This window comes from Trematomus bernacchii, unplaced genomic scaffold, assembly GCF_902827165.1.
Source record: "Trematomus bernacchii unplaced genomic scaffold, fTreBer1.1, whole genome shotgun sequence".
In the NCBI taxonomy this organism is placed as follows: Eukaryota; Metazoa; Chordata; class Actinopteri; order Perciformes; family Nototheniidae; genus Trematomus; species Trematomus bernacchii.
Window position 1 is genome coordinate 3,210,640 of NW_022987828.1, and position 10,051 is coordinate 3,220,690.

A 10,051-nucleotide genomic window follows, 5' to 3' on the forward strand; every position below is an offset into this window, starting at 1 on the left:
TGTCTCTCTCATTTCACAACAGCTAAGTGAGGAACCTTGCGCCTTTTCAGCAGCCTGTGCGATCTGCTTTAAACCTGCTAATTGCTGTCTCTTAAAAGACAGGCATCCAATGAGGCCCATTCTCTTGGTTGAGTATCCAGTCAATACTTCAGCCATTTGTTCTGCTGATTGTCAGTGTCTAGCAATGTTGCCTTGTGCCCTATTATATTGATGTACTTTTCTGTTATAATCTCTTGCCTTATTGCACTTGACCCGTTTATATTCAATCTAAGACTAAAAGACAGCCTTGTGGATTGAAGGGGCAGCTGTTAGTAATTTCAGTCACCAATGTGCTGAAGAGAGAAATAGCAGTGACATTTATGCACTATAATAATTCTGTAGATGGGCAGTGAAGGCATAAGAAAATAATGCATATTATTTCCAAAGGTCCTTATGTTTCTGATGTGCTACCTGGTGACCCTACAGTGCTATGGTCTGAAGTACTGTGAAACCTTATAACTTCTTATTCCTCCATGCTGAGAAATTTGACCCCAAGACAATTTCTGCATTTGTTGGACTTATCGATTTAAGCAATTCTCATTTGACTCTGACATACGATTACTTCATTCACCTTCACAGTGTATTCTGGCTGGACATGATTAAGCATTGAGGAGCAGGCCCACATTCAGTTCTGCCACCTACGTGTGCAGTGGCCCACTCCAGGGCATAAAAGAATGGCCACCGCAGTAAACGTTTCAATTAATCACTCTCAAAGAAGATATGCATTTCTCAAGGACTTCTTTAGATGTTTTAAATGTATGGCCAACTTTATATTCAAATCACACTTGGTGTGAAATGTGAGCTCAAATGGTCATTGACATGACAAATTTCACAAAGCAAAGAAACCAATGGTTATAATACATCTTCTACGCTCTGTCAAATACACAGCTGCTTGAATTAACTGCACCTCAGGCCAAGACCAGGAGTCAGGGAAATGAGCAAGCAATCTGAGCAAACCACCAACCGATACCTTTTTACCCTGTAATAAAAAAAGGTCAAACATAAGTAAATGTTTGGCTTTATTGTACTCAATAAATATATATAATATTTACCAGAGTCAGCTGAGGCTGTTTTTTTGTTTCTGGCCAAGCGGGTCGGATCTGTGGTGACAGACGGTGGCTTTGTGTGGTGAGGGGGCTGGCGGATGACCCCCAAAAGGAGCACCTGTCCAAGAGTGGACCTGCTGCTCGCTGCGTTTTGCCTTTTGGTAGGTTTGGCATTAACCCCACTGTCATGTTCCTTTCTCCTCACTACCCTCTCACCCCTGCCCTAAGACATGCATAACCTGCCAGATCCACTCTGTCATCACAGGATTCATTAAAATGCTACTCAGCAAAGGCACTGGATCCCCTCGGGGCTGTGGTATATGCATGGATGACATACACACGTGTGAGTGCTCACACCAACACATTCCTGTCTGACAAAGTGCCAGGTTGTTGTGTTGACTCACCTCAGGGGACTGATAACCAAATGATCACCTACAGTGATGGATGGACACATCTCACCTCACCATCCCCCTTTTGAATGTGTTGTCCAATAATGCTTTGCCATATTTGTAGTGTGAGACGCTACGTATGCCTGACTAAGTGAATTTGCCCAAAACCATGACCATCTGCTTCATGTAGATGATTTACATTTGCAGCAATCTTCTTGCAGTGACAACTATGTCATCAGGAGTTCCAAATTACCTACTTTCATTGTTGCTTAATTCATACCTCTCCCACAAGGCACACTATTCATTCAAAGGGATTCATATAAACAGAGAAGAAAAGGGGGTTACTTATTTATCCCAGACCCCAGTGATGCCCTGGCAAACACAATGGAGGTGAGGGATACTAAATGAATTCAGTTGTCCTGTGTGCTATCCCTGGCTATCAACATAATTTGATTAGTGACCTGGTGACTATGAATGTAAGGGACCGCTTTATTCAAGTCTATTGTGGTTCCTGGGGCGAGACTCCATGTTACAGGGCTCAGCCCCCTTGCATTGCGACCCTGCCCCCGTGTCATGTATGCACACAAACAGGCGACTGGGTGATTAATGACCAAGCTCGTGGTGCCATTGACAACTTCTGGTGACTCTACACAAAAGCCATCACCCTTGTCACATTAGCACCAATCTGTTGCCCGTATGCTGCTGGCCTGAAACACAGCATGTGTGATGGACAGATGTGTATACAGGGCATGTTTGCCTCACTCAGCATTGTCCCTTGTAAAGAAATAAAATAATAAGGTCTTATTTTTTCAGTTTTTCTTATATTTCTTTAATGCACCAAGCTTTTAACCTCCGCACAACACACAGTAGAATCCCTCTTTATTAGCATCATCGGCTCAGCTTGCATTTCCTGGCATCCGCTGATTTCATTAGTGCACTACTTCCATCAATGTATGTCTTCTTTGCAGTTGTGTCTCAAGCTAATAATAATCCAGCATAATTAAAATATGAAGAATGGGCCTGCCAGCATTCCCAGCAGTGTTTTCTGAGGCTGGAAACTTTCCTCTTCTGCCTAGATTTGTGTTTAAATGAGATGTCTGCATATTAAAGAAGATGAATAATTAGTAGCCTTAAAGAATCTGGTTGTATTACATTTTCATCTGACTCCTGAAGAGCTTTAATCTGTGAGGTGCATGCAAGCTTTAGTTTGTTAGGTGTTAAGGGGAACAATCTAACAAATTGAGAAAAGGTGGATATTATTTCTTCCTGATGAAACGGATGCCACACATAAAGAAGATGTACATGCTTTCTATTTCCAAACTTCCACAACACATTCACGTCAATCTATCCTCAACAGTAAGTTAAGTGTGACTTAATAAGCTAAATTGCTGTCTTTCCTGCTACAGTATCCTGTTTTCACCATAGCTAGCACATTGCTAATGACATCTGTGACTGGGGTGTAACCTTTAGCACTTCAAACACATCTGCTGTATGTCACACTTTCATAACGCTAAGAAAAGGTGCGTTGTCTTTCAAAATGTCCCAAGATAGTTTTTTATCTTACCATTTTAACTTATGAAATGCATTTACTGAATCCACAGTTGAAAACTTGCAGACATAGGTGCTACAATATGACAACGTCACATATGGCTAAAACAGGTGTCAGCCGGCTACTCCATATGTGAAGAGACTGTAAAGTATGTACGTTTACAGATTGTAAATATCCTATAGTAATGCTGCTGCACCATGTTTTAGTTTGTCCATCCAGAAAGACTCATTTAAGACAATAAGGGGGTGGGCTCTATAAGAGTGCAATGCTCAGTGTGTAATGTTGGTGCGTGTAGCAAGTTTGTGGTCGAATAGAGAGAGCGAAGTTAAGAAGGTTCATTTTGTCTATGAATAAATGCTGCAGGTCCTTGAGACCAATATTTGATATTAATAATGTTCATAGGATGTGAACTTTAGGTAGGTTCTGGAACTAATCTTGTTCAATACCGTAGTGTTCACCCAAGCTACACTTCTGTGAACCATTTCCTAAGCTTCCTTGTTCTTTAGCAGCTGAAACTAACTTGAGAAAGAAGAATGAAATCAATCCAACTATTTCATCTTTATTCCTATGTTCTTTCAAATAATTTGTCATAAAAAAAACAAGAAAAACTACACCATAGGCATTTTAGTTTTGTTTTTCCAGACTCAACACAATTGAAGTATTTCATCATCATGCTTGCTTGGCTTTATAGCCAGTGTGTAGATTCACATAATATGACATATAGCTAATGCTTTGGATGGGCTGCAGACAATCATTATTTCCTCATCAAAATATGTGTTAATAATTAATCAAAAACCTCCTCCAACAGCCCAACATTAAAATATGTACATTATAAAGATATAAAAGATGCTGATACAATTTTTTCTTGATATATGACTTTAATTAGTAATCCATTCTCTCAATTTTGTATGTTTCATTGCACTAGAATCTAGATTAATAGTTATGTTCAGTATTTAGCTCGCAACAAGGGGATTACCATGCCTTCCAAGAAACAAGTGGAAAGTTATATATGGTAGTATGCCAGATGTTAGTTTAAGCTGCGTGAGTGTAATAGTGTCTATACACACACACACACACACACACACACACACACACACACACACACACACACACACACACACACACACACACACACACACACACACACACACACACACACACACACATCTATCTCCATGATAACTTGAGCAGGTTTTAAGTAGTGGAAAGATTAGGATTACACTGTCTCAAATCCTTTGACCTCTCCCTCACAGCAGCCCAGTGTACTGCTCGATTGAAAAAGATTCAAAAACAAAATAATTTCTACTCATCCTTCCTCTCCAACCCCGTCCTATTCCTATCTTTTCATTCTCAAATTCCTTTAAATGAAAAATGCTTCTTTCTTTCTTGGTATTTTGTACAACAGACGGTCCCATTTTACTCCCCCCTCAATGGGGAGGAAATGAGAGCAGATTCCTCTCACACAGAGATCTCAGTAATCGTGTGGCTGCGTGTCACCAGCGCACCACAGTGACAGCAGCTTTTAATTAATCCCACATCCCACCACCCTGCCCTGCCCATTAGTGGCTTCTCCCCCAAACTTTTTCCTCTTCACTTTTCTTCTGTGTGTTTGACTCTGTGTGGTGCGGGGGGGGGGGGGGGGATTTCTCTAACTGCAGTCTCTCAACCCGTTGCAGTGTTGTGTGCATAACTTGTATAGTTACAGGGTGACACTGCTGTCACTTTTCCACACTTCTGAAAGCGGGAGACAGCCCACTAACTGCGTTCACGTGTTTAAACCCCTTAGCTCCACCAACTCTGTCTCCAAGAGTTTGTTAACTGGGACTAAAACTATGCGAGTACACAAAGTCCACATGAAATGTTAATAAGCCTTTAAGATGGTGGGCCTACACTGGGTCAGAGATGCTTCCCCCTTTGCTGCACTGCAGTGATCTCATGTCAAGGTGCTCGAGGACAGCGAAATAATGACGCCTTGAAGTGTCTGCGTTCTCCTTCTGGTGCCCTGATGAATGGTGACAGGTTGTATTTACAATCCTGAAAGATGTTGACACTGCAGAAATTCTACACCTCTTGGAGAAGTACCAAAACATTGCTACCCTTGAGCAAAGTCTATGTTTCAGCCCCGGCTGGGGTGGGGAGCTGCTACTGTCTGAGGCTTGATCAACTTTTTGGGAGAAATGAACAGAGGTCTCATTGAAGGTCAGACTGTCAAAGGGTAACCACAGACCTGCTGAGGTACAGTCTTCCCTGCTCAGTCTTCCTCAAATCATCTTGGAAGAAGGATGTCGAGTTTGAGCAGGAGAATGAAAGCCTCAGCATGTAATTGATATAATTTATATTGACCTTCTTTGTACATCAATGTGATCTAGTAAACTTGGTTCAGACGGCGGTGCTTGATGGTCAGCTTGGAGCGTTTCCTGTCATTACTGTTTAGCTGATTATGCAAGGTTGCTGCGTTTTCTGTGTTTTCCCCCTGAGAGTGAATAAGACATACCGCTGCAGACGAACTCTGCAGACACAAACCTTGGCTGGCTATTCAGTATGAGTTGGCTGTAGCAAGCATTGGGTTAGCAAAGTGGACTAAACTTGCATGCGATTAGGCTGTCAACATCTGAAAATATAGTGAGCTGCAGACAGATGCACATTGGCATGCAAATACTGTACTGACATTTAAAGCTGGCTTAACATAAATGAGAGAAGAGAATGGATCGAAGAGGAGCTTTGGCCTCCCTGCTGCACATCTACTGAGGGTAATGGACAAGTTGGACCCCTCAGAACCTTTAGGGATGAAATAATTATTCCCCTGCATCAGACTTCATAGACAAATGGGACTGAGGGTCGATTAAGTTCTGAGGGGGACGTGGTGTTGATCTCATAAAGGGCATCAGGAGATGTATAGCCTCTTACAAGATCATTTAAACCACTTAATGGAGGACGGGAATTAATGGCTGCCATAGAGTAGAGTCAATTATATGGATATTTTCATAACATATTGTGTATAATTCATGGCGTAATGGCACAGACACCAATCAGGCCCTCTGCTTTTGTTTTGGTTATAGCCTGATTTAAATGAGATTATTGACTCTGTATATTGGGGTATAGAATAAGTTGCTGTCTTCGCACAGTGATATAGATGTGTTGTCATTACCTGCCATTGTGGGGTGGCACAGTCTTGATGGCGTTGGCTCTTGTTAATTTGTATTAATGTCAGATAATTTAGAGTTGCGATGGATGTATGGGCACGCCTTGTGCTCTCAGGCAAAAAATTGGATTCATTAAGAAGACGGAGGACCTGGTTAGGATTTTTGGCCCCGTGGTTTCAGGTCACTGAGTAATGTGAAGAGATGGAGAGGGTCTTGGCCTGGAGGATGGGGGGAGCTGGTCAGAGACAGAGTGGAGGCAACAACACCCCCACACAGGAGCACATCACTCACACTGACACATCCCTCACCGGATTCGCTGTTTTCGCCCCTCCGCTCTTTTACAGCTGGGACAGACTGTGCTTGTGACTGAGCGCAATGAAGTCACATGGCAGTCTTAGGACAACTGTGAGGAAGACATTTTATGGCTTTAGGTTATTCTGCCTGTGTGCATATCCATCAGTGTTATTGTCTGTTGGTGTTAATTAAATGTGTGAACAATGTGCACAGGTTCACATGAAAAGGCAATCAGTACTACTATAACTTTCATAATTACATAAAGACAGAGCACACTCACTCATGCAGACATTTGACTCAGTGTGAGAGAAATGGCTTGGATATCAAAAGCGGCAGTCTCAAACAAGAGCGACTGGATGTCAGTTTCCACATTTTTCATTGAAAAATGTACATGAATTGTGAAATGACAGTCAGAATTGTTTAGATGTTTAAGGGTCCCTCCCCAATCTGCACTTGCCACCAGAGGCCTCAAAAACTGCTTATTTAAATGAAAAATGTACTATGATAAAGACGTGTGTGAATGAACGATATGCTGTGCGAGAGGATAAATGGAAGGATTACTTCAGAGTATCAACATGTTTAGTTTCTTTTCTTTTTATCCCACACACATGAACACACGCACAGTACATGCAAACACATTGGCAGTGCAGACTTTGTGGGAGGCCATGAGCCTTGGTTCAGCTTCTGACCTCAGCACCACTCCGCTCAGCAGTTAGAGGCCATTAAATCATGGGTCTGTTTGATGTGCAAGATGCGTGCAACAGGATGTGAGGGAGAAAAAACAGCAAGCGGCCCTTTTTTATTTTTGTTTAGAATGTGCAGCCGTTTTCAGCATACGTGTCCATGTGTTGATGAAGCACACGTTTTACTTTTTGAATTTAAGAACTTCTATTCTGTGTTAAACCTATAGAACTAAATGTTGCCAAACAGCAACTTCTTCTGTTCAGTATTTTATAATTTATTTTGATAGTTCCTTAACGCATTGATGATTATTTGTTTTCCCTTTTTTGTTTCAAATCCAAGCAACTTTTTCTAATTTGTTTTTTTAAAGTGCCATTGATGAGCATTACTAATCATGTTGATAAACTAAATCAAAACAACTCATATTTGTCCTCACTGTATCAATATAGTGGCTTAACCTTATGCTGTGAGCATTTGCACGGTTCTGAGGGCAATCAAGCCATTAGCTAAACAGCTGACCTTCTCTTGGTAGTGTTTTTGCCCATAATTCCTGCCGTCCCTGCTTAGATTGCCCTGTAATGAATGCCAGGGGGTCTCTCCTGAGCTAAGCATCCTCATTGTGGACAGGTTGCCCATCAGTGTCCCTGATGACTTGCTATGTTCTGCGGGCACTGATGAGCATCCATTTGTCATCTCTTGATATGCGTAAACTGAGTCTGACCTTAACTCGCTGACCTCCCTAATCAGTCATAGGGTCACAAGGCTTGTGCTCTTTTTGATCACACTAATGGTGCTGACAGAGAAGAAGCATGTCCAGCTATTGGCAACACTGAGGTCATCCAGAGGCGCTTTGATACGAGAATCTATAGGAATGCAAATGTGACCGGCTGCCTGTCCAGTACATTACAATAGGAATAACGGCAGCCTGGGGCAGACCATTAGTATTTCTCTCTGGGTTACATAAAAGACACACATAATTAGCTTCTATGAGTGTCACACAGGAGACAAATGCATGTGGCATCTTGTGTTGTTTAAACACTTGTCTGACCTCAGTCAGAACATGAGATTGATTAAGGAATTGTTTAAAGGGACACACAGGGCTAGGGTCATGAGTGATAAGTGAGGTCACACCGCGCCGTCAGCAGTCTGGTTCATCAATTTTGCCTCATACTTGGTTTAGCCAAAGTGCACAAAGCTGCTCTGGTTAATGTATTATTTTCAGTGAGATCACAACAATAGAATGATCCTTCGACCATTAAGCTACTTTTTCATTTATCATTTAGAGGAGAGAAAATGTGAGAGTTGTTTATTATAAATCTTTAGAACTTTAAAGTGGACAGCCAAGTCAGTCACTACAAAATCCATGCAAATAATTAACTTACTCATCAATAAAACATAAAAGATTGCTGTTCTAGTTAAATAAATGGCAGTGATCTCATCGGTACACTATGTTTATAGTCTTTCTGGCCCTGAAATATCACTTTAAGAGGTTCTAGCTATTCCTAGACATATGGACGCCCTGCTAAGCAATATAACACTATATTTCATTTCTCAACATTTGTGGAGCCAACTGAGATCTCTGCTCACACATAATCTGCAAGGCCAATAATAGCAATAATAAAACCGTACGTATTTTACTTTAGTTTACATTTCCTAACTTAAGATCACAGCACATTATGTGTTTTTGTATAAAGCATACATAACAGAAAATGTGACAAATGTTATCTCTGACAGGAAATTTGGTGCAAAAATTAAAAAAAAACAGATTTCTTTCAATGTTTTATCACGTAGTGTTTTTTTTTTAACTCAAATAAGCTAGAACAAAAAGCTATTGACAGTGTTCATATGGAAACTATAACTATTGGGTATTCTAAAAGTAGACCGTCTGTTTACTTGAATTCAAAGTTAATGTGATATATATTTAGTGTAAAGGGCAGGGTTAGTGTATACTTAAGGTTTGGATAGCGTGTGCAGCTTTTAGCGGCTCTTCTTACTGTAATTAAAGCTTACGCTGTGTTAAGAGCTTGTGGGTGTGTAAATGTGATATTTTTTGTGATACACACTGAACAAGTCTTAACAGTATGTGCTTTTGTGTAGTATTATAGTCAGTGCTGGAATCTAGTGATTATAATCTTAAACGCATTAACTTTATGTTAGCTTTCACAAGATAGTCTGTTGGATGCATTTGTAAAACAAGCTAATAGGCTATTTCACTGCTCTTGTACCTTTCCATGGGCTCTTGCTCGGGTGAGCTGCAACCATGTCATTAAGTGTGCAGCCTGGAGCCCTGAGCAGTGTATATATACTCTGTCCTCTGCCGGGACAGGCATCCCCATCAGGGTCTGCCTGTACCACCCTCCATATGGTGCCTCGTCATTAGTTTTCTGTTGCCATGGTGCCTTGGAGGTTCATCAAACCCAAGTGTCCAATCTCTTCACAGCCTATTTCTACTCTTCTGTGACATTTCTCTCTCTGGCCAATCAGATAAGTCACGCATGGCTTCACCACACTAAAGAACAACAGCAGCCTCAAGCACATGTTGCTTTGCAGACTGCCCTGAGTGGAAAACTGGGTTTCAAGAACGGTATCTCAGTTATTGTTGTTAAGAGTTCACTAAAGTCTTGAAGGGGAGATTTGGTTTTAGGGCTATGAGCCAAGCCTTTGAGTTCAGATCAATGTGAGGATATATTTGTAGTAGGTTCTGTTTTTCCTCTCCAAGCATTTTAAGATTGTGTGCCTCGACAGTCATTTGAGATATGAGTGAATGAAACCGGTCCCCTGTAGCCTTCTACTTTACTCCAGGGCAATTCACATTTGTACAAAGATAAAATTATCTTGAGTAGAAAAAAAAGGATTGAGCAATCACAGCAAAGCATTATGGGATAATAGTAATTGAACAGAATAAAAAAA

At 41.1% G+C, this 10,051-nt stretch overlaps 1 protein-coding gene across 2 annotated transcripts in view; it reads left to right on the forward strand.

Annotated features, from left to right (window-relative positions):
• The window catches only part of macrod2 (mono-ADP ribosylhydrolase 2), a 396,983-nt gene that overhangs the window by 52,912 nt on the left and 334,020 nt on the right, over nt 1-10,051 (forward strand). The window lies entirely within an intron of this gene.